This window comes from Triturus cristatus, chromosome 4_1 (assembly GCF_964204655.1).
Source record: "Triturus cristatus chromosome 4_1, aTriCri1.1, whole genome shotgun sequence".
Taxonomy (NCBI): Eukaryota; Metazoa; Chordata; class Amphibia; order Caudata; family Salamandridae; genus Triturus; species Triturus cristatus.
In genome coordinates, this window is record NC_140585.1 from 1,029,328,244 (window position 1) to 1,029,354,354 (window position 26,111).

General features: G+C 45.8%; 1 pseudogene; it reads left to right on the forward strand.

Moving 5' to 3' along the window:
• The window catches only part of LOC146856003 (uncharacterized), a 96,180-nt pseudogene that overhangs the window by 43,112 nt on the left and 26,957 nt on the right, over positions 1 to 26,111 (forward strand).

The following is a 26,111-nucleotide window of genomic DNA, read 5'->3' on the forward strand; positions in this document are numbered from 1 at the left end:
ACCCCATCCCCAGCCGTTGCCTGGCACCTCTGTTTTCCAGATCCAAGATTGAAGTTTCTGAAATGGGTGTGCACCAGATCATGAAGTTCAGTAGTCAACAGTAGTGGAAAAACAGTTATTTATTACAAAAACATAAATTAACAACACAAAAACATCAGCCAACGCGTTCCATTCCCAACGGGGAACTTCATCAGGGCAACTTGTGAATCCAATTAGCTGCATATGGTCCGGGAACTCCCCAATACAATTCCATATTCCAAAAGTCCGTATTCAGAAACCTGTTGGATAAATGGTGACAATGGTCAAGTGTCCGTATAGTCACAAACGTAATCTGGTACAGTCAATTGCACTTGGACAAACAGGTATGAACAATCCTGCACAAAAAGACCGTAACAGAAGTTTGTGTGGTCGTAACCTTCGCAGGAAAGAAAAGGAAGGTTTCAACCACACAAACATTTGTTACGGTCTTTAATTGGCAGGATTTATCATACCTGTAAGTATCACGTATTGTATCAGCTTGATACCCCTGCACCTTCACTTTCTCCACACTGCGCAGGAATAGCTGGAGACCAAGCAAAGGAACTACGTCATAGCAGGCTTCCTGCATGTGTTGGGGGCAATTGACTACACACATGTACTACTTGTGCCCCCTGCCGACTCTGCACACAATCACTGCAACAGAAACCACACGCATCCCATCAATGTGCAGGCAAAAGTGGACCACCGGGGCCTGTTCACCAATGCCATCGCAAACTTCCCAGGCAGTGTGCATGATTCCGTCTTCTTCAAGCACCCCAGCCCTGGTCCCCAGACCGGTCCACCACCCAGTGATGACTGCCTGACCCTGCGCACCCAGGCCTCAATGCTCACCTGCCGCCACTGGCGTGTTTCCTAGAGGGTCCACCATGTACCAGTGCAACCTCCTCAGCCGATCGCTGGATTCCGCGTCACAAGCCCCCAGCACACCCTGCTGCACCACGCCGCGGAGTCATGTCTGTGCAGCTTGCTGCCTTCGGCATACACGTGGTCCAGCTGAGCTCACAATTCAAATGGAATCTTGATTGGCAGGACTGCGTATCGAGGACTACGCATCATCGCAGGCTGCACACCCAATCAGCTCTGGTGCCACTAACTCTGTGTACCGCAAGTCACCATCTCGTAGCGGTAGGCCCATGCCAGCCAAAGTGCCTCGGCTGCCACCAACTCTGTGCACCGCACGTCATGTCTCGTGGTGGTAGGCCCTTGCCAGCCAAAGTGCCTCGGCTGCCACCACCTCTGTGCACCGCAAGTCATGGGCCCTTTATGATTGAGTCGCGTGGTGATGACGCCATCATGTCACCTCCGGCAGTGGGGAATGTGATGTGGTAGGGCCATAGGCCCTCATGCATAAATAATGACCACACGGACAATCTCAGATAGATAGTGGAAATGGCCTCGAGCACATGCACCTGGCCAATTTTATTGGCAGGGTCCATTGTCCTGTGACGCCTGGCCTGGATGGGTGTGGTGTGGGTGTAAACCAGGCCTCAGGGAGTGGCTGTGGCATTCTGACAACTAGACCTGTGATCAGCAGATCACTACAGGGAAGACTTGGGACATGTAGCGTTGTCATCCCCCCCTGAAAGCGTAAGGGGAGCGGGCTGGTCTGGCGTATGCCAGTCCAGCGTAGGGTGTGAACAATGACCCCGGGGCTCTGGGTGTGGTTCCGTTCTGGCCTGGACGAGGAAGTAACTAATGCGTGTGGCTCTGTTATAGTGTCGGTGCCACCCGGACCGCAATCAGTAATGTTGCACCCTGTGACTCAAGTCCCACAACATGAGCAACATGGACGTAAGGGGGAATCACTGACCTTACATTCCTTCATACTTTCGCACTTGAATGATCATAGACATGGCACATCTGTGTGAATTTAAATGTTTAATGCACATACAGTGGAGTGTTGTAGCTGGAGCAGTACAGGGCCATGCAAACCCCACTTTACATTTTTGGTCCGTGGATGGCCAGCTAGAGTCCTTCAGGGAATGACAGGTACATTGGATGAGGAAGAGTTCAGTACGCAGTCTGATAGCTGTCCCATTGGTGACCAAACAGAATATGGCAGTCCATGTCGAGGTCAAAGGTGAGTGTAGCAGAGTGCATCGAGGGACAGTGGAAGGTGATGATCCAGAGGGCAGAACCAAATAGAAACAGGTCATATGGCGGAGATGAATGCTACTGCTTCCTTCTTACCAGTACGGCAGGATCATCCGTATTTTCGTCCTCTGATGTTTCATGTGACTCACATGTGGGTGGTGGTGTTTTGTCTCCAGCACTGTGTGGCACTGACACATCAGTGGGCAGAGCTGTGGATGTCGAAGCAGCAGCAGCATTCATCTGCACCAGGCCTTTTGGCAGCAATGCCATGATGAGGGTCTGCACGGCATGGTAGATCCCAGCTACATCATGCTGGTGTGCAGCCGTGGCAGCCATTCTTTCCATCTGCACCCGCTCCGTTGTTCTCCATGGTCCTCCGTATGTGTCTCAACACCGCTGGAGTCACTCTGACTTGACAGTTGTCCTTGTTTCTGAGTCAGGACTCCAGCGATGTTATCCATGGATCGTTGGAGAGCATGGAGCGGACTGTGGGTGTCCTTTAGGGACTGTAAGTTGTCCCTGATGGGACTTAAACACCCACGTATGGCATCTAGTTTGGCTGCCATGCGGTTGAACCCCACTGCACCTGATCAGCCATCTTCTCCTGGCTCCCTAACACATGTCGTTGGAAGGCCATGGTGCATCCTGGTTTGTGGTCTGTGCAGGGGGTGAGGTCTCCTCGATGCAGCTGGGCTGCCCTGCTCCTGGGGTAGGGTGCTGAGGGTGTCCAACTGAGCTGTTGGAGGGCATCAGTGTCGAAGGTGGGTAGGTCCTCTCCATCATCAGTGAAGAGTTGTTGGGTGTGCTCTGCAGGAGGTGTTGATTCTCCCTCTGCAATGTGAAGGGAAGATGCAGTTTAACATTGTGTTCACATGTATGTGGACACATTGTACAAGTTTGCATATAGACTGCATGACAATGTACATTGTGACTGTTTGGGAGGAGCTGCCTATTAGAAATGGGACAGTGGAAATTTCGACAACATCACAGATGTGTGTGTTGTACTTGTACATCATCATCTCATATTCCCTGCTATGCCAGATGTGATTGGCCAGTTTCTACACACAAGCGGCAGCAGTAGTATTCTCTTTTCTGTTGTGAACGTGTTGCAGTTTGTACCACATTGTTGTCCATGTTGACGTGATCTGCTTCTTATGTGTGGGTGCTGTATTGTGGGAGAGTCGCCCCTACAGCTCTGATTTTGCTGGCCCTTATCCCTTTCAGGCGGTGTGCCTTTCAATTCTGTGGTTATACAGTGCTGAGATGTTGCAGACTTGGATAAATTGGGCTCTTGGTGGGAGTTGGGTCTCTTGGGCATGGTTTGTCCACAGATGTCTTGTTGACGTCAGGGGTTGTTTGTGCACGTCGATGTGTCAGAGTGTGACCTGCTCCATTACGCATGTGGTCCACACTCAGCCACCTCAGTGTTTTGGCGTGCACCATGTCATGATAATGGTACTGCAGCCATGCTAATTGTCATGCAGTGTCACTTGCATTGTCAGTGTGGGTCACGGACTCCCAGCTTTGCTGGATTCAGCACATGTGCATGGGTTTGTTGTGAGATTAGTGATGTGTGGGGAGGGCCCCCTCTGGGCACATAGTCGACGGGCCTACTTGCAGTTTCTAGGTGTGCTGCAGTGTGCCAAGGGGATCAGGTACATGCTCCAGAGTCATTGTGGGTGTGCACTGTGCTATGCTTAATTGTGCATGTGTGCCATTGTGCCCATCTCCCCCCGTTCCCCCGTCCCTGGTCGATACTCACCCTCTTGCTGTGTCGGCTCCTGTTGCGCAGTGTCCGGTCCCCCAACTCCTGCCAACATCTCCACACTGATGACTGCGGACACCATTTCCTCAATCTCGCCCAGCTCCTCCTGTGGCGCTGGAATCCCACCACCAGTCTGCATTGCTGCCTTCTGGTTGTTGCCGAGTTTCTGCTTGGTTTTGTGCTTCACATCATTTCAGCGCCTCTTGACCTCTTCCATTGTTCTCCACAGCACTCCGATGGCATTTTCCTTGTCCACGATGGACTGCCATATTCCATTTTTGTCGCCAATGACACATTAGAGGTTGCAAATAGTTGTTGATGGTATTTTACCTCCTCCGTTATCAGGATCCTGTTTGTGAGAAGTTGGCCTGGTATAAGCTGTCCACTAGTTTTAGTGGGCAGCCTGTACCAGTCCTTATTGGTCATAGGTTAAAGACAACCTTTATTGAAAGCTATCCTAGTGGTAGCTATGGTTTAAGGAATGTAAAGCAGCTTGTTTTGCCAGTCTATAATCTCTTGAGTGCCTAAATGAAATATAACCACACCAGGTATATATATAAAATATATGTATTTATTTCTAAACTCTTTATGAGACTAGAGGTCAAAACACATAAGTTACACTTCAAACATCACAGTAAAATAGCACAAATACACATCAGGCCCTACGACCGAGCCAAACCATATACTAAAATAGTGGTATAAGATCCACAAATTAACTGGACACAAGGCCTAGAGCATGTAGAATCGCTGGGACCCCAAGGAACCACCCAAGGTAGTGAGTGAGGGGACCCACGGGGGCCGTGTGCAGTGTGTGAACCCACCCGCGACCCCCTCGTTAGCTTTTATGGGAAAGTCGCGGTTAGATTTTTAAAGATTAGGAACACTTAGAAATGAGTCAGGACCAAACCCTTTGGGACTTAGGACGTTCTAGGGTCAACACCCATGGGAGCACCAGAGTACTCATGTTACCTCACCCAGGGAAGCTGGGTGCATAGGTGTCAAATGGTGTTGGGTCGCGTCGTCGATTTCAATGGGAGCTGGCAAAGAAGTGCTGCTGCCGGGAAGATGCCAAGTGTCCGAAGAGATCCAGGCCTGGATTGAAGTGGAGAAGAACCTGAAAGCAGAGGAGACAGAGTCTGGGTCACTTGCCAGTGACCATGAAGGCGATAGGCGGATGCCCACAGATGTCGGCTGATTTCAGGTGAAGGAGATGAAGCTTGACTCTTCAGCCATGAGGACCAGGAGGTGTCGAGGACAACCAGGAGCTGGATTCTAGCTGTCCCACAAAGATGTCGAGTGCTGCAGTGTTGGTGCCCAGATTGGACACAACAAGCCTTATCAACAGCAACCCACGTAGAAAGGAGAAAGATTCTTCGGTGCAGACCAGCAAGGTCTGAGGGACTCACCACTTGGTTGGGAGTCAGAGCACGTCTGGAGCAACCAGGGAAGCCCAAGGAAATTCAAAGTTACCCCCTCAGGGACCCACCAGTCGACAGACCAGGGATCGCAAAGAAACCTCAAGACAAAACACAAAATGGTGGCCCACGGGTCACTCGGGTGATTAGCCCAACAATCTTCGATGGATTCTGTGCTCGAGGTGCGGGCTACAAGTGAGCCCAAGCACGACTTCAAGAAACGTTAAGAAGTCAATGCACTTACAAAAGTGCACGGTGACCAGGAGTTCCAGTTCCACGCTACTCACAAGGGCTGCGGGTCTCAGTTTTGCTGGGGACTCAGGTCGGCCTCTGAGATGTCTGGAAATCCTCTTCCAGGGCTGCAAATATTTCGGAGTCCGGCAGGAGCTTTGGAGATGCAGACCGGCAAATTGCTTCGTTGGTGCCTGCCAAGCAGGGGAGTCACTCCTTGACCCCAAGGGAGGTTTCTTCAGTCCTCTAGTCGTTAGTAGAGCGTCAAAGTTCCAGGATTCAGCTTCAGAGTTTCGTCCAGGGAAATCTAAAGTTCTGGTTACAGAGGTTTCTTACTTATACCTAAGGAAGGGGTTGGACTAACTCTGGGGACCCACCTATGGGAGGGTTTGGAAAGAGGGGTGACTACACCCACTTCCTTTGTCCAGTTTTGCACCAGAGCAGGGACTGGAAGCCCCTGAACCAGTTTGAGCTGGACTATGCCCAGGGACACCAAATGTGCCCCCAGTGCAGGACTTCAAATCACTCTGAGAGTGCTCCCACCCAGGCCCAATACATATAAGCCTGTCTGGGAGGTGGTTACACCTCCCTGTGACAGGAAACCTATTGTCCAGGCCTCCCCTGCCGGAGTTTCGGTCAGCAGCAGGAGGCCAGACCCGTGTCTGTGGCTGCAGCATCCATTTGTTGATGCCAGGGCTCTATTAGATTTCTACCGGGTATACCAGTACTGCCATGTCTCTCCCTCTAGAAGGGTGGGATCATATCCTCACATCAAGAACTGATGTGGGGGTATGAGTCCAAGGTGTTTGACACCAAACAGGACATGTTTCCGTGCAGTCAGTCCAAAGTTAGCATTAACCGTTTAAGATATAATGCACTTAAGAGTATATGGTCAGGCTGCACCACTGACAACCCCGGAGAAGAGATGCCGAAGGCTGCAGAGGGGCTCAGCTCATGCCTGGGCACCCTCTCACATATAACCAAGCACCCTGCCTTCAGGATTGATAAGGCCTGCCATGGGGTGACTGATATGTTACTATGTGCAGTGATAGGTGAGGTATAGTGAACCTATACCTCAGTAAGGGGTGCATGCACCACCTTACACAGGCTGCTGTAGCAGACCTGTGGTGTCATTTTGCATGGCTTTCCAGGGGTGGCACAATACATGCTTCAGCCCCTGGTAGGCCTCTGGGGTACCTATGCCCTGGGTACATAATATACCATATACTAGGGACTCACAAGGGTAACCCAGAATCCAATCTGGAGTACATGCAATCATGCAATCAATTTGTAAGAGAAAGCAGATAGGCTGGGGAAATGAATAGCAGGTTCCCAGCCAAACTAAGACAAAAACCATCAAAACACCAGGAAAAAAGTAGGGGCAACCATGTAGTCAGATTCCACCTTCCTACATAACTCCCCCAAACAAAAGGAGATAAGGCTAACCTTTGCCAGTTGAGCCTATATTGACTAAGTGGCCATATAAGGAAGTACCTGCACTAGCATGGTTACCCCCTGTCTTATGGTCCACTAAGCTATCCCTCACCCTAAGGGTATGAGAGGGTCTCCACAATGGGGAATTTCTACCTGTGGCGTGTTTTGGTAAAGTAAAAGGCTGGTGAGGTGTCTGAGTAGGGAAGTGAGGCCCTAATAAAGTTGGTCTCAGCTTTCTCAGATCACTGGTCACCATGTATGCCTCTCTTTCCATGACTAAGTTGCACTTTGCTCTAATGGTCAGCCTTTGGCTGCCTACAGATGGGGGTTGGGTCGGTTTGGGTGGAACACTGGAGGGACAGGGCAGGTTTGGAACCCAGGTTTGCCCTTGCCCAACAGAGTCCTTCTAGGGGAGGTCCTTACACAAAGGTATGGGAGATCCCTCAGTGTGTTGAGGAATTTTCATCCGGTTAAGGCTACTAGACTGGGTGCCCCTAATCTGTTGATGGAGGGGTTCCTCTGGACAGGGGTCACTGTGGGGTCCACTGACCTCCCTGACCTCTGCAGCCCTGGGCTGACTGAAGAAGGATAGAGAGGGGCAGGTTACCTGCTCAGGACTGGGTACCACCTTGGAAGGGTCCCCTACCATCAGAGGTGTTGCCAGGACAGGCCTGACTACCTCTGGGGCAGTTCCTTCACTAGGGGTAGGATCAGTTCCCTGAGGAGGCTGACCCTTACCTAAAGTCTGGGGGCATGAAGACTTTTCTTCAACCCTTGTGTTCTCTTGTGGAGGAGAGTGGGCCATTCTTTCAGGCTCCATCACTCCAAAATTCCCCTGGGGTTGGGCTGCGGCCATCACAGCCCCACCAACTTTCTCAGGGAGGCCTACCATCTTTAAATAGGCTGTATCTCAACTTCAGCCCAAGCGGAAATTTCCAGATCATTGCCTAACAGGCAATGAATAGGCACGTTTGGGGAAACTGCCACTCTCTTTGGGCCAGTGACCCCTACCCAGCTGAGATTGACTATGGCCATGGGATGATCTCTTCTGATACCATCTATGTTGGTCACCTGGTACTTAAACTCAGGTACAAGCTGGTGAGGGGAGACTAGTTTCCCTGTCACCATGGTGACACTAGCCCCTGTGTCCCTGAATGCCCAGGTTTTTTGACCATTAATCAAGGGCTCCTGTCTGTATTTGTCCAAAGGGTCGGGACCCATGGTAAAAGTGGCAAATCCCATACCACAATCACAGACTGAGGCGGCTGCTGAGGGGGACCTGTCTAAACTAGGGCCCACCTCTGTTCCCCATGAGAATGCACCTAACTTTTTTGGTGCAATACTACCACCTGGGGGATTACTACTAGTAGTACCAGGAGGAGTGGTAGTATTAGTTGGAGGAACATTTTCTTTATTGCCAATCCTGGGGCAACTGGGATCAGTTTTCCAGAGGCCAGGCTTTTTATAAAAATGGCAATATGGTTTCTTTTCAGGGGAGTAAGGAGTTTGGGACCCACCCCCAGGGGAGGACTTTTGGGGCCCTGTAGGGGACTTATCTTTAGATTTATCCCCACCTTTCTCTTGGGACTTGGTAGAATCTTTCTTCTGGTCATCACCCTGATTTTTAGGACTTACCCTGGTTCTGACACATTTGTCTGCCTTCTTTCCCAATTCTTGGGGAGAAGTCAGATCGGAGTCCACCAGGTACTGGTGTAAAAGCTGGTTTTGACAATTATTAAGGATCTGCTCCCTCATAATCAAATTGTACAATCCTTGAAAGGCATGCACTTTTTTCCCATGTTTCCAACCTTCCAGAGCCTTAGTTGCACAATCTACAAAGTCTACGCAGTCTTGATTCTGTGCTTTTTGGGTATCCCTGAACTTTAACCTGTATTGTTCAGTTGTTAGGCCAAACCCTTCATTAGTGCACTTTTCAGATTGCTATAACCATCTGCCTCCTCCTCTCTAACAGTGAGGAGCTTATCTCTACCTTTTTCTGCAAAGGAGAGTCATAAGATTGCTGCCCACTGCTCCTGGGGGACACTTTGAACTTCACAGGCCCTTTCCAGTGCAGTTATCCATTTGTGGATGTCATCCCCACTCTGGTATGGAGAGACAATCTTACTCAGGTTTCTATGGTCATGAGACCTCTCCCTATCTCTAGGGACGTTGCTGCCACCATGGGACTCTAGTCCCAACTTTTTTCTAGCTCTGTAGAGCTCTAGGGCCTCCTTTATCCAGAGCTACCTGCTTTCTTCTGATTTCAAGCTAAGCTTCCTCATACGTAAGCAGTCTCTCCCTTCTCTCCTGAGAGGTTTCCCTCCTATTAGAAAAGATAGAGGTCCCTATTGATGAAACCAGCATGGTTAGACTCCACTGAAGGAGATCTAGACCTTCTAGGCCCACCACCAACTCTTCCAGGAGGGAAAAAGAGGGGACCATTGTGGCCCTCTCCATCACCTTCCAGGGGAGCTTGATTTTCCAGGTCCAGATCATTGTCATCTGCCTGGCCAGCATCAGAGGTCAGGTCATGGGGAATTTCACCCCTAGGCCCTTCCTCCACTGCTGTCCCACCCACTCTGCCTACCCCTTCAGACCCTATAGGTCTTCTGAGATCATCCAGCCTGAGTACCTCTATGAGATGCTTGGTGGTTGGACTTTTGCCTATCTTAAGTTTCCTAGCAGTGCATAATGCTCTCAGCTCCATGAATGGGAGGTTATCATACTTGGAGACAAGAAGCCCATTGGCTTCTGGCAGGGACCCACTGGTTCCTGGCCTTGAAGACATTACTAGTGAGGTGTGGTGTATTGCACTACCTACTCTAGTGTGGCCTACTAAACTCTCTTGAGTTGTAGAAAGGGTGTGCTAAGCCCTTAACACACAACTTTAAGTTCAGTAGAACTTACTGTATTCTAAAGCTTGTATTATATGTACCTAGGGTCCCTTTAGTGGTTTTCAGTTAGTCACTCAATTGAGATTATCTGGTAAAACAATAGTAAGCTGGAATCCAACCCGCTGCCACCAATGTGAGAAGTTGGCTTGGTATATGCTGTCCACTAGTTATAGTGGGCACCCTGTACCAGTCCAAACAACCCCTTATTGGTTATAGGTTAAAGACAACCTGTATTGAAAGGTATCCTAGTGTTAGCTAGGGAGAGCAGCCTTCAGGCTAAGTCTTGAAGGAATGTAAAGCAGCTTGTTTTACCAGTCTATAATCTCTTGAGTGCCTAAATGAAAGATAACCACACCAGGTATATATATATAAAATATATGTATTTATTTCTAAACACACCCTCCTAGACTCTTTATAAGACTAGAGGTTAAAACACATAAGTTACACTTCAAATATCACAGTAAAATAGCACAAATACACATCAGGCCCTAGGGGCGAGCCAAACCATATACTAAAATAGTGGTATAAGAACCACTACTTAACTAGACACAAGGCCTAGAGCCTGTAGAATCGCTGGGACCCCAATGAACCACCCAAGGTAGTGACACAGGCGACCCACTGGGCCGTGTGCAGTGTGTGAACACAGCTGCGAGCTTCCGTTAGCTTCTATGGGGAAAGTCGCGGTTAGATTTTTAAAGATTAGGGTCACTTAGAAATGAGTCAGGTCCAAACCCATTGGGTCTTAGGAAGTTCTAGGGTCAACACCCACGGGAGCACCGGAGTACTCGTGTTACCTCACCCAGGGAAGCCCGGTGCATAGGTGTCAAATGGTGTCACGTCGCATCGTCGATTTCAATGGGAGCTGGCGAAGAAGTGCTGCTGCCGGGAAGATGCGAAGTGTCCGAAGAGATCCAAGCCTGGATCGAAGTCGAGAAGAACCAGAAAGCAGAGGGGACAGAGTCTGGGTCACTTGCCAGTGACCAGTAAGGCGATAGGCGGATGCCCACCGATGTCAGGTGATTTCAGGTGAAGGAGGTGAAGCTTGACTCTTCAGCCATGAGGACCAGGAGGCATCGAGGATGACAAGGAGCTGGATTCGAGCTGTCCCACAAAGGATGTCGAGTGCTGCAGCGTTGGTGCCCGGATTGGACACAACAAGCCTTGGCAACAGCAACCCATGCAGAAAAGAGAAAGATGCTTTGGGGCAGACCAGCAAGGTCTGAGGGACTCACCACTTACTTGGGAGTCAGGGAACATCTGGAGCAACCAGGGAAGCCCAAGGAAATTCCAAGTTACCCCCTCAGGGACCCACTAGTTGACGGACCAGGGATCGCAAAGGGATCTCAAGATGAAACACAAAGTGGCAGACCACGGGTCACTCGGGGTGACTTGGCCAACAATCTTCGGTGGATTCTGTGCTCAAGGTAGGGGCTACAAGTGAGCCCAAGCATAACTTCAAGAGATGTCGAGAAGTCAATGGACTTGCAAAAGTGCACGTTGACCAGGAGTTCCGGTTCCACACTACTCACGAGGGCTGCGGGTCTCAGCTTTGCTGGGGACTCGGGTTGGCCTCTGAGATGTCTGGAAATCCTCTTCCTGGGCTGCAAATACTTCGGAGACCGGCGGGAGCTTCGGAGATGCAGACCGGCAAATTGCTTTGTTGGTGCCTGCCAAGCAGGGGAGTCACTCCTTGACCCCAAGGGAGATTTCTTCAGTCCTATAGTTGTTAGTAGAGCATCGAAGTACCAGGATTCAGCTTCAGAGTTTCGTCCAGGGATATCTAAAGTTCTGGTTACAGAGGTTCCTTACTCATACCTAAGGAAGGGGTTGGACTAACTCTGGGGACCCACCTATGGGAGGGTTTGGAAAGAGGGGTGGCTACACCCATTTCCCTTGTCCAGTTTCACACCAGAGCAGGGGCTGGAAGCCCCTGAACCAGTTTGAGCTGGACTATGCACAGGGACACCAAATGTGCCCCCAGTGCAGGACTTCGCAGCACTCTGAGAGTTCTCCCACCCAGCTCCAATACACATAAGCCTGTCTGGGAGGTGGTTACACCTCCCTGTGACAGGAAACCTATTGTCCAGGCCTCCCCTGCCAGAGTTTTGGTCAGCAGCAGGAGGTCAGACTCGTGTCTGTGGCTGCAGCATCCATTTTGTGATGCCAGGGCTCTATTAGATTTCTACCGGGTATACCAGTACTGCCGTTTAAGATTTAATGCACTTAAGAGTATACGGTCAGGCTGCACCACTGACAACCCTGGAGAAGGGATTCCGAAGGCTGTAGAGGGGCTTAGCTCCTGCCTCAGCACCCTCTCACATATAACCAAGCACCCTGCCTTTAGGATTGATGAGGCCTGCCATAGGGGTGACTGATAGGTTACTATTGTGCAGTGATAGGTGAGGTATAGTGAACCTATACCTCAGTAAGGGGTGCATGCACCACCTTACCCAGGCTGCTGTAGCAGACCTGTGGTGTCATTTTGCATGACATTCTAGGGGTGGCACAATACATGCTTCAGCCCCTGGTAGGCCTCTGGGGTACCTATGCCCCGGGTACATAGTATACCATATACTAGGAACTCACAAGGGTACCGCAGAATCCAATCTGGAGTGTACCTAAAGTACATGCAATCAATTTGTAAGAGAATGCAGATAGGCTGGGGACGTGAATAGCAGGTTCCCAGCCAAACTAAGTAAAAAACCATCAAAACACTAGGAAATAAGTGGGGGCAACCATGTAGTCAGATTCCACCTTCCCACGCTGTTTTCCTGTGGACTAAACTGCGTCTTCCTCTTCTTCTTGTCCTTGCCCTTCCCTGACCTCGAGGTCCCGGCCTGGGCCTCTGGGGTGCTTGTGGGGTTCTCGTCATCCTCTGTTCCTGCCCTGGCTACCTCCATTGTGCTTCACAGTTGTTATGTTTTTGTTTGTGTTTTCTTTTTCTGCTTTTATAGTGATTTTTCCCACCTGATGTGTGTGAATTGCAGGCCTAGCACAGCTTATCGCTGATCTTGTCAAGGCGGTTGAGCCCAACGCAAGTATTTTCGCGTTCAGGTTTGGGATTGTATCACCGTCCTGGTAATGTTATCACTGACATTTGATCATTATCAGGACACTATCGCATGTTACTGCCGTGTTGAGAATGTGACGTTAACATAGAGTTTTTTTCCCGCGATAGACGGCAATGTGAGAGATTGGTTTACCTATTTTGGCGATGATTATCGCACGTTCTTAAGAATATCCACCCACAAGTCTAGAATTTGCTTAAATTAAAGGAATGCACCCAATATTCCTTCCATTGTCTGGTTTAAAAATTAGCAAAACTTGACAAATGACAATGAAAAACAGCTCAATAGCATGTTGCAGAATGGTACATTTAATTCAACACTTTCAGGTCCTCACGGGTGGTTAGTGTGGCCAGTAGACACTAAAGGCTGTCATGTTTGTTTCTTGAATTCCACCTTAGGGTTTAATGCAAGCTGACCTATTCTGTGTGGAAATTGTGTCACCAGATGATGGAACATTCCATACTGTCTGCAGTAAAACACCATCTTTCTCTCTTGTCTGAAGACATGGACTTATCAGATTTCCTATAAGGTCCTAAGTCTCCATGTTCTAAAAGATTTATTTATGCCACATATAATGGCATTTGGAAATTGTCTCAAATAGAAGCTGAAACACACTTAAGTCAAATGATCTGGATGAAGCGCTTGCTATTGTTGATAATAGTATTCTCGCATTTACAATTTGAATAACGTTGTCTCGTCTGTATTTGATATCATGCATAGTGACATGTCTACATTGTATCATGGCCAAAGCCAGCTTAGATCTATTATGTAGATTAGCTAGCCACTTCAAACCCTCAAAAATGGTTGAGTTTCTTGGTGTTTTCTCAATTCCAGCCAGTTATTCCTGCCTTTCCATCTGAGACGTAAACAAGGACTCATGGCGAAGAAAAATGACACATACACAATGTTACAGCTAGAGAAGTTAGAATAGCTCCCATTTACTATTGCAGAAAGACTTTCAGCTGCCTGGTTAATACATGGCATAAATTTGTCAATTTCAACACTCCAATTCACAGCTTGCATGATTTTCTTTTCCTTCAGTAGATATGAACCCCTAGGGGCAGCTTCATTCATGAATTATGGTCACTTCTATTTTCATATCTTTGTGGACGTGCCAACAAAGAGGTCTTCCTTACAGGAAAGGAATGCAATTCTTCTGACAGACAGTCACTCTTTACAATCATGTTACCATTAAGGGTGAGTGGTAAACGCCACACCGGCGGCAGGGTTCACAGTTTTTACGACTCCACACTCTGCTTGGAGCGCAGAGTTTGGCAAAAGTCCGGCTACCCCTGGCAGAGCGGAGCTCACCGATGAGCTTTGTGAGCACAATTGTCTTATCTTTTGAAGCTTGCCCATTGCAATAATGCTGCTGCTTTCGCTGTGCTTCCAAGACGTAAAGTAGACATTGCTGGCTTGTAGATGGGGGCAGCAATGCAGGGAAAGATGATCAAAAGTCAGCTTAAACTCCTTTGTCTCATAGTGGCACTTGGCTCTCTTCTCTATGCACTTACCGAAAACTGTCACAGAGAAATCACTCCAACGCCCCAAACCTCTGCTAAATAGCAGGGTGTATGCTTGCTGGAAAATGAGGCAGCCACTCAGATGAGATAGCTGCACGAAACGACTGGGTAACGTTGTTTGTCACCATGCTGGGTCAGCGAATTCACACACTGTGGAAGTGCTTGTGCTAGGGGGGCTGCTGGTTCTCACACAAAGTGGGGGTGAAAAGGGCTCAATCTCCAATCTACAGCAAGAACTACATCAGCACCCTCAGCGGGAGCAGGCTGCCGCCTCACACCCGGTGCCATGGGAGGATATCCTCCCCAATCAGAGATGGTAGCAGGGAATGCCGGGCGGAGACAGGCTATCACGATAGACTAAATTTCACTGGGTGGTTTTTGTGAATGACGTACCATATGTGATATGCCAGCCACAGGTTGACTGTCAGATCCAAACGACACGGCACCCACCAGCTAGCTGATGACCGATCAGACGGGCAGTGTTTACACACAGTGAAGGCTGAGGCACGTGTGACTCCACAGCGAATGAGCACTTCAGAATTTTGTGAAGTGTGCTAGGATTGGCTGAGTTGCCCCAATACTGCAATCCTGGGTCTCCTTACCCATCAAGAGTCCCTCCCTCTACCAGGTGACCCCCATAAAATATGTTCAGCCATGGAATTGGCTCCCTAATGAACTGGAAGTGCTGATATTATGGACAAATGTGAAATGCAATCTGTCCAACGATGAATTGCGGATCCCAAACAGACTTGGACGATCCTGTGAGTAGCGGGCAGGGGGTCATTTCAAAGATGTGGTGACTTGAACAGGGGTGTTTTGAATAGAATAGAGTGAAAGGCTTGTGGACGTAATTTAGTAGTGTGTCAATTAGGGGTGGCTATTGGCCAAGCAATAAACTCCGCCCGCTCACAGAACTCCACAGAATTTGGTTGAGTTTCCAGGTAGCTCCGCGGAATTCCGAAGAGTGAAACTGCACAAGCTCTGCCCAGGCATACTTACCATTCACGGGGCATGTAATACGTCAGTAGCGAATTTGGCCTGTTTCTTAAAAAGGAATACCAGCCCCTGCAATATTCACACTCATTAAAGTCCTTTCAAATGGAAGTTAGTTAGGGCCTGATTACAAGTTTGGTGGTGCCTGAGTGGGACTGCCCCACTCCCGCACAGCCAAATCTGTGGTTGAACCGCCCACCTCATTGGGAGTTTTCTCCTGGTCAGGCAGGTGGCTCTGTGACGTTCCCACGGAGGTGCCTATGATATAGGCACTGCAATGGGAATGTCAAAATCAGTACCTGCATGGCATGGACTGGTGCAGTCCATGCCGTGCAGGTACTGGGGTGCATGCACACAAGGGGGAACAACATGTGCCCCCTTACATACATCCCCAGGCCCAGAGACAACATGGGCCATGTAGGGCCCTCTTTATTTCTTTGCCTGCCACCACAGTTTTCATGGTGATGGAACCGCCATGAAATCCGGGGTGGAGAGTAAACTCATAATATGGTTGGCGGGACCTTGGCAGTCCCACCAAGTATATTGTGGCCTCAAGACTGCTGCACCACAACCAGGGAATCCCTGGTGGTTGCAGCAGTCCCAGGGCAGCACAGCGGCTCTAGTTGAAATAGTACAGCAGAAGACCACCACCACTGCTGCTGCACCCCCATGCCCCTGTGAGTCTGGCGGTCCATGGACCTCAAGACTTGTAGTTTGCCCCTAAATATTAGGCGATCAAGACTGTTGCAGTATGAAAGCTGGGATCCCATGCATTTTATTTGTTACCCAGATAGTGACCTGCTGCAACAAAGTAATCTTCCCTTCCCCTCAAGAGGTTATGGATAGCTCATTTTGGCCTTCCATTTCAAATTTGAAGGCACATTTTAACAATCTAAGCAGACTCACGGCACTATTATTTCAAAAAGATATAGCACTAACATCTGCTCAAGAAACATTTAAATTACAAGGACATTCAGTGAAATACAGTCATTGTTAAACACCAACCTCCCATTACATTTCAGCAAATTAATTCAACACATTTTTTATGCGTCTAATACTGCCGGCTTTACTCACTTTTTTAAAGTTATCAGTTCTGGCTTAATCAGTTCCTTCCAGAAAATCTTTAAAGTAATACTGGCTTTTATTCCCTCTCATTTTTCCAGTGTGTTCTGGGCATCGCACTGGTGATATTCCTCATTTGTGGCATTTTGGCACTAGTTTTACTCCTCCTCAATGGATGTTCTATTTACAAGCCCACTAAACTACCACCGCTCCAGCTGTGCTGTGAGCACATGCTTCGATTCTTTGGAATCCTCTTGCTCAAGAAACTGGACCATAATTGTTCATTGCCGTTCCGACCTGCCTAGTTTACCTGCATGCAACTCACTGCCTCCCAGTGTCTCTTTGAATGGGCACTAGATATTTACCTGGCTCTGTGGAACCCAGTTCCCATGGACATTGACCTTTTGATGAGTTCATTAGTGATCCATTTTCAGAGTTGTCCCTTGGGCCTATGGTTTTTTCAGATTGAGAGCTATGAGCCACTCCTTTCAACAGAGACGAGTGCTTCAGCACATGAATCACTATATGCTGGCTCTAATAAGACAGATGTGGGTTACTCAGCTACTTTCTTAGCATCGGCTGATTCCAAGGATCATATCTGATTGATGTCTGTTTGTGAACTGGGCTGTCAAACAATCGCCGTCTGCAGAGACGGAATCCGTTCTGAATTCATTCGCTTTTAAACTTGCAAAAGACATCATGAATGACTCAGACTCACCTTAATTTGGCTACCTTTTCCAAATAGACATGCAATATTTTTTATCATGATTATAATTGTTTTTTAAACATGCTTATTAGCAAAGCCTCGAGTGTGCTTAGCTTGTGTCTTAGATTTCTAATATTTCAAAGCTGTTACATTACTGCCCCGACCAGGGCAGTGTGTCGCTAGTTCCCTTTGGGGCCCTTTGTAGTTCTTCCCTAGGTTAGCTTAACTGTAGATTTTGGTCACTTTTGCTTGGCACATGTTGCGAAGTAGCACGTTTATTTTTGTGACACAATATTATCTTAGAAATATAGTGCACATGTTTTTGTTATTCAGCACATCTTCCTGGGACTCAGTCTGGACATACAAGAGTGAGAGAACAAAAGGTGATGACCTGTACTGCGGTTCTCCTTGAAGACTAAAGTGTTATGTTCTGGGGTGCCAACTTACCTATTACTCCTGGAGGGTTAGGAGGGCGTGTTAGAAACTATGGGCTAGTCAGGATTTGGGCCTACAGGTACTGGTATGGTTCGGTGACTCGGTCCCTGCATACTGACATTCTTGATCCCAGGCATAGTTTGTTTCCAAACAGAATCCCTGTAGCAGTTCAAGTAACTGTACACTGGTGTACACAAGCTGACCTAATATTAGGTAGTAGGAATGAAACCTAATAGCCGTGACATAAAATCACCAATTAAATCTTCAGAAATGTCAATTTAAAATTATAAAAGAATATCATGGCTTTAAACTTTAGAGAGAATGAAGAATATTCCTGCCTCATTCGACATTGCTGTTAGCTTTGGCAAACAGCTCAAAAGAGCACACATTTTTTCAACAGAGACACCTCATCTGTCCTCAAAAACAAATATAGTACAGAGTACAAACTGCTAACATGTTGTGACAGGAATGAAATGTGTCTACATTTCTTTTTTGGGAAATATGCAGATCACACAAAATCACCTTTACTTTTTTCATGAGAGATAGAAACTACTTCTGAGGCTACGATGAAAGCACATGGTCTGCAAATCTGCAAGTAAGCAAGCATATCTAAATATATCCATCTTTGTCAAGTTGCACTTGGCAGCAGGCTGTTAGATTTGCTTCTGTTATCAGTGTGAAGGTGCCACAAAAAAAAAGAAATTGAAAATTCATGACTCAAAGTGAATTACTAATAATATGTTCAAATGTGTGAATTGATAGATCTAAGTATATTAGGGGATGTAAAGGAGTCCCTTTTCCGGCAATATATTTATTGCTTGGAACTTTTTATCATATAAATTGTAACATGATATACTCATAGGGGCAGATTTATAATAACTGGCGCATCCCTGCATATCAGCAGGGATGTGGCAGTTATTTTGCGCCCCAGCTCCGCCATCATGAATGCGCCGCATTTATAATGCGGCGCACCATGGGGCAAAAACGGCACAGATGCGTCACGCATCTGTGCCGTAAAAGTGGCGCATTGCTGGAGTTGCGTCGCAAGCGCGACGCAGCTCCAGCAAGGCTCTGGGGGGCCCTATCTGCACAATGCTGCGTCAATCCTTACGCCTGCTGCAAGCAGGCGCAGGGTTTTGACGCAGCATGGGCTCAAAAGTGACTGAGTGAAATCTTGTAGATTTCACTCAGCCACTTTTAGGAGGCGTTCCTGCGCCGGAACGCCCCCACCTGCCCTGGAACGCCTACATGTGGAGCAGGGCTTTACAACGTGACGCATCTCCCAGATGCGTCACGTTGTAAATACCCCACACCATGGCGCAGGATTTGCGCCGCTGCTGCGTCACAAAAGTGACGCAACGGCGGCGCAAAAGTGGCGCAAGTGCAACATAAATCTGTCCCGTAATGTTTAGTTATACATAGTAAGCATGCTTAAATATATGAATCCGAATGCAGTAATATTTTATGCACTTTAAGAAAATATTTGGCAGCATGAAATATTTACTACATCAAAGACTATATTCTATACATTGTCCTTGAGTCGCATATATTAATGGAATACCTCAAATAATGCACCACATGTAATCAAAATCTGTTTTTTAGTGAAACAAGATTTACACAATGCTGAAAGATGGAACCTGTTTTACTCGATTACAACGGCTTCCCCCGCTGAACGGTAAACCAGCAGTTTGTTGAGAAATAAAATCTTCAAGCTGAAGACATATATTTTACATTGTTTGTCTTTGAGGGGTAAATGGGGGGTGGATAACTGAGGCAACTCATTATGTAATTACAATTGTGATTAAAATGTTTGTCAACCTAAAAATGGAAACAATGTCCTTCTTGATAGAGAAGAGTCTCTCAGATCAGTACTGTTTATGAGATACTGGAGTCTTGGGGTGATACTCTAAGTACGGCCCGGGGCCGCATGCGGCCCTCCTGACCTTCATGTGTGGCCTCTGGTCAACAGCAGCCCAGGGCTGCTGTATATTCGACTCATCACTAACATTAAAATATGTTATGTAATGGGAAAGCATTTATTATAGCCTTATAGCCCGCCGTAGCGGCCTATACCGGCTATTAAAGGCCCGCTGCATCGTTAACAAAGCAGAGGGACTTTAAAAGCAGGTATAGCCCTGCTACGAAGGGCTATAAGGCTATTAGAACATTCTTCCACTAGAGGGCAGAATTTTCTAACAAATAAAACGAAGCCTTCAGGGAGCGCGAGGGGATTGGAATCCCCTCAGGCTCCCTGAAGCCTTTGTTCACAGCCAGAGCTGTGAACATAGAAACATTGGAATGTTGGAGCTCCGGGCTTATACCAGTCATTATAAGCCCGGAGCACTCCATTGTTTTCAATGGAGCTTCCAACATTCCAATGTTCTAATTAAATGCTAATTACAGCTAAAGAAAAGAAGTAACTAGGACATGGTGCACTGCCTAACTTTAGGAACACATTGATTTATAAAGACATCTTGCAGCAAATGTGCACAAATATGATAAGGTCTGTTCAAAATTAAAAATGTGAATTTTATTAACATGCAGAACCACCGTTTTTTCTTGGTAAATCAGATTATACCAGTGCATTGAGGAGTATTATTTTAAAAATGATCGTTTTCAAATGTGAATTTAGAAACATTTATGCTTCTTCCCTCACCCTGACAAGAATGCCAATAGTGAAGTAAGAGGCAAGTCAGTTTATGTGTGCACCGTTAGGGTGGCCGGGTTTGCTATCATACGTGAACAATATTATAGTTTATTAAATCAAGAGAATCAGGAGAAGTTTTTTTAAAGCACACATCATGAAGTCATGCATTACGAGGTCTTCTTATATAAGGTGATGAAGAAAAAGGAGGGAAAGTGAAATAAAACAATTGCCCAGGATCACACAAGTTAATCGAGTGGGGCAGCCAAGGTTTTCTGATTCCACATTGTGCATTACAATTCAGACACTAGATGTAAATACTTTGATTGCCCTACACCCATCTTAACAACCCACACAGACCCCCCTTGCATCCACCCTGCCGGCATAAGTGCAGCCCTCTGCCCCACAAGAGACCTAACATTTTGGCCCCTGGGAAAATGTTTCCGAGTACACATGCTCTAGAATGTCACCCTAAGTTGTAAGGATTAAGAACCCCTTTGAAAGACACTGATTTCATCACTGTACACTGAAAAAAACAGCAAGACTCTGGTAGATTTAAGAGGAATATTGTTGTAAGGCAACTCACCCTTGTATAGCCAACATTGTCAACCAAAAAAATTTTAAGAAGTTGTATTGCTTATGTCTGTCTATTACATTAAGGGGGGAAAATGACTGATGGCCGGAGCCTTCCGAGCTGCATCATATTAGGCTCATCAGTTTACTATCCGGCAGCCTAATTAAGATATAGGCGGCCAGAAAGTAAACTGGTTGGTCATTCTGGCTGGTTTCCAATGGGCTCAGAGAGCCCATCGGCCAGTCGGAATTTGGCCAGTAATCTCAAGAGCGGGCATTTCCGCTCTTGAGATTACAATGCACGGTTTCTGACGTGGTTTCCACGCCGGCCTGTCTGTCATGGAAATCATGTCAGAAAGAGTGTTTGGGGCCCCCAGCAGGGCCCCCTTTGGTGCAGGGCCTCTGGTTCAAGGCCAAGGGGGCATCTTTGGTGCCACCCTGCTGATCCCTGCATCTTGTGGAAGTCACGTGGTGCAGGGATGAACCATACCTCCCATTTCACTATGGGGACATGGGCCATAATTCCTGCTCCCCTAGTGAAATGTAGGACTGCGACCAAACAGTCTTCGGTCGCATCCTAATGAGACGGTGGGGACCGAATCTGTGATGGGCTGAAGGAATTCCACCTGACATCGAAATCAGGCCCTTAGTCGTAAAACAACATGCAACCAGCTGATGTGCTGATCAGGGAGATTACTGCTCTATGAAATTACAAAAAAGACAGATGTGAAGTACTTCAATCATCTTCTCAAGAAAGCTAATGCAAAGATTCAAGAGCATATGTTAGGATGGCGCAAGCATTGCAACCACAATGAGAAACAAGATTAAAAGAGATGACTCATATCATACCAAGCAATTATATGCAATGCAAAAGAAACACACTATTAAAAACTGGCAGCAGTTTCATTCTTCCGACAAAGGACATGTTTTAAGTTTTCAAAAGTAAGGTTATTACAGGTAAATTGAGACATAAGTACATAATGCAATACTGTAGTAAATATTCTTACAATTAAGATTGAAGAGATTATCAGTGAAAAAGGGAATTGTACATGGTTTGGGAGGAGGAAAGTCTGGGTTACACATGGAGAGATTCAATACAATTGATATAAAAAGCTTAATACCAGTAATAAACATTCTAAAACATTTGTACTATTAATAAGAAGAAAGTTAAGGAGGTTGAAAAACTTCCTGCTGAGTGGATGTTCATGATAAAGAGCGTTTTGCATTTTCCTTGAGGAATTTTGTAACAGGAGACCATAGCATCAAATGTTTCAGAACAGCAAGCGAAAGAGGGAAACCATGTGCTGTGTCCAACCTATGGATATAACAGACTGAATACCACCATGCTTGAAAAGACTATTTGATTAAGTCCTTCCAATTTTTGGTCATCTGCTGAAATGAAACTGCTATTAATAAATCCAGTATTCTCAAATTAGATGAGCATGTAGACCAATCACCAGATAGAATTCCAAGAAAGATGTTTCCAACACTTGTGGAGGGAAAAATGGAATTAATCAGAATCCAAAGTAGTTTCCAATAACCGTGAACAAAAGGACAGGTGAAAAGTAAGTGTTTTAAATCAGCATGTTCTAAGGAACACGTCCACCAAGTGTCAAGAAACTCAGAGTGTATCTTATGTAGGACCATTGGTGATAGGAGAAGTCTGATATAGATTAAAAAAGAGTGTTTGTGTGGTTTTGACGCTCAAGAGGATTCCCTAATTTTGGCCTATATTTTGTTCCAAAGGAGAATAGGCCATTCCAATCCTAAATCCTGTTCCTAAGATAGTTTTACATTTGTTTTTTCTCGGTCTGTAATAGAGAGAGAAAATGGGAATAAATAGTATATGCTTTAGGAATTAGTGAGCAGAAGGTTACACAATCGCCTAGTGGAAACTGAAACAGAAGGAAGATAAAAATGAAATTGAGCATACACAGAGCAAAGAGCATGTTGTAAAAGCCAATATTTAGTCTGACAAGAGGGAGGAAGCAAAAAGATGACAAGCTTGTGAAAAAGATACAAAAGTATTTTGAGCAAAAATTTGATGCACCCAAATTAAACTCTTTTTTCTTCAGTACCTCCAGTAAACGCATTTTATTAATAAATAAGAATGTATTATGCCAAATAGTAGTATTAAGAAAGGTTTTGAGATATGTGGGAGTACAAGAACGTATAGACTCCAACAATGTGAGTGAATATTTAAGGAAGGAAGTAGAAATAGTTTGTGGTTTGGGGTAAAAGAAAGATACTCTTGGAAAGAAAAAGGGGAGAGATAGGATTTGGATTTGTTTGTCTTAACAACAACATACAAGGTTTTGTGTTACTCCAAAGGAAAGTGGAAAGTATAGAATTAACCTTTAGAAGGATTTAAAGGGTATATGAAATGGTATAATAGAAATCATATAAATTATAATAGGAGAAAACATCATTTTAATGGTATCAAGGTGACCCCACCAAGAAAGATATAAGGGGTGCATTTTACCAGCTAAGCAGTTAATTTTTATGTTCAGCTTTCTATATTTATGGAAATTGAAGTTTTAATGGATTGAGTAATGCATTAACCCAAATATTTTATATGCTGGGCACTCCACACTAAATTGGAAGTGGTAAAATCATCTCTAAAATTGTATTTAGTGAAAGTTAATAACTCACACTTATCATTGTTCAGTTTATAGCCTGATACTGCCACATAAGAAGCCACTTCTTGTAAGAAGGTTACAAGTGAGGATTAAGGTGGTGAGAGATATAATATACATCCTCGGCATATGCTGCTAATTTATGGAAAACAAAACCATGAATGTCTTGAATTTGTCATATTTCAGGCAACAAATGGTTTTAAATATGAAGAGGTGAAGCCATTGGGAAACATCACTGCCTGCAGGTTTGAAGAAAGAAGAAAAACAAGAATATCATAAGAATATCATTTTTTGGCCAAGCCCAAACCATTTAAGAATTTGAAAAATAAAAGGCCAGTAGACTCGATCAAACGCTTTCTCTGCATATATCTATTATCACTACTGAATATGGATGAAGATATCTTCCCAGAGGAAGAAGACTTGATACTCTACATGAATACCCTGGAAGAAGCACTCACATCCCCTGTATATGAACACAAGGTAAGATCACTGGATAGAGATGAAGAGGTTCCCCCAGAAAAAGAATCGTCATTCCACAAGGATGAACATGGACAAAAACAAAATACAAGAACGGTTCAAAACACACAGATCAGCTTAGCTTCAAAAGACCCTATCATCAATATTTCAAATAATGTACTGACACCAAGTGAACATGATGTACTATCAAAAGGCCTATCATTTATTCCCACGACTCCACCAAACAATTTTAATATCAAGTTGGAACTTCACAATTTATTCGCAAAATACGCCTGAAGCACCACTTCAAGAAGAGTGAGAAATGGGGAAAACGCTCAGCTGCTACTGAATTTAGAACTCCTTCGACCTTTCTTCCTGCAGCCTACTTGCTGAGTGAAAAAATCCTCGCCTATGAAAAAATAGTGATGGAAGTAGTGATGGACCTCCTTAACAAAAGAAAATACATCAAGTATAACAGAACTAAGGATGAAAAGCAGGCCCTCCACTCACTAAGTAAGAACTCATTGATTGTTGTGAAATCAGCGGATAAAGGAGGAGCCGTGGTGATTCAAAACACTCAGGACTACATTACTGAAATTAACAAACAACTGAACTGTAGGAATAGCTACCAACAGATAAGAAAAAATCCTACCGAAGAAATTGCTACGCTCATTTGATCACTCACACATCAGGGACTAACAGAAGGCTTTCTGTCACAACATGAATACAACTTCTTGAACAATATGAACCAAGAATACCGACCATCAATACACTACCAAAAATTCACAAAGACCTACAAAAGCCACCTGGCTGCCCGATCGTATCGGGGTGTGGTTTAATCCTGGAGCCCCTGAATCAATTTCTGGACAGTTTTCTTCAATCCTTTGTGGTAGAGACATGTTCCTTTCTAAGAGACAATATGCATACCATACAATTATTGGAAAGCCAAACCTTTGACACGCAAACACAGTTTCTAGCTACTCAAGACGTCTCCTCTCTATACACAAGCATTCCCCAGGAACATGCCATTGATGTAATACCGACCTGCACCTGTGTGGATACCAACCGATTTCCTGATTTAACTACTAAAAATGGCCATGAAGAAGAACTATTTTGTTTTTCAAAACACCTATTACCTGCAATGCAAAGGCGTGGCTATGGGGGCTGGATTTGCCCCCAGTTTAGCTAATCTTTACATGGATGACTATGAGGATACACACCTGTACGACCATACTAATCCCTTTTTGAACAACATATCAGTGTGGAATCTGTACATCAACGATGTGCTGATGGTGTGGACAGGCACAGAACAGAGCCTAACTGAGTTTAAAACATGGTTAAATGCACGCACTCTGGACATACAATTCACCATGTCCTACAACAGTGAAGCCATTAGCTTCTTGGACATCACATTACAGAATGAAGACGGAAGGCTGATTACCACACTTTACAGAAAACCCACTGAGCGCAATACCACCCTAAAATGTGACTCACACCATCCCAGGAGCCTCAGAGATAATTTGCCTTATTGACAATTTTTAAGACTGTGATGTAATTGCTCAAAGCCAAGTGATTTCTTCAAGGAGACAGATATCCTTATTTCAAAACTGAGGGACTGTGGATATCCGAAAGGCTTTCTAAACCGCTCTAGAAAAAGGGCCTGGTACCGCCCAAGAGAAACTCTCCTTGAGATACAACCTGCAATGGAAGAGATTGAGGAGTTGGTTTGTGTAACCACGTTCAACACACGCATTCATGAAATCAAGAAAGTACTACTGAAATATTGGAACTTGATAAGCACTGAGATTGGGATCCAGGAGAATACCATTTTTGCCTTCAAGAGAGCTAAAAATTTCAAAGACTATGTTGTAAGCTCCTATCTAGAGGTTGAGAAACCACTGGACATTAGACAACAACTCAATCTACCACTTCTAATTGGTCATTTCAAATGTTGTAACTGCAAAGCCTGTTAGTTTGCAATGATTGGCTCAACATTTCAACATATGGGAAAAACATATCATCTGAGGTACCATAGTAACTGCAACAGTCACAATGTCATCTATGCCATACGATGTCCCTGTGACAAAATCAACGTTGGCCAACCCACTCAAAAGGTCAAGACAAGGATTCTCCAACATCGCAG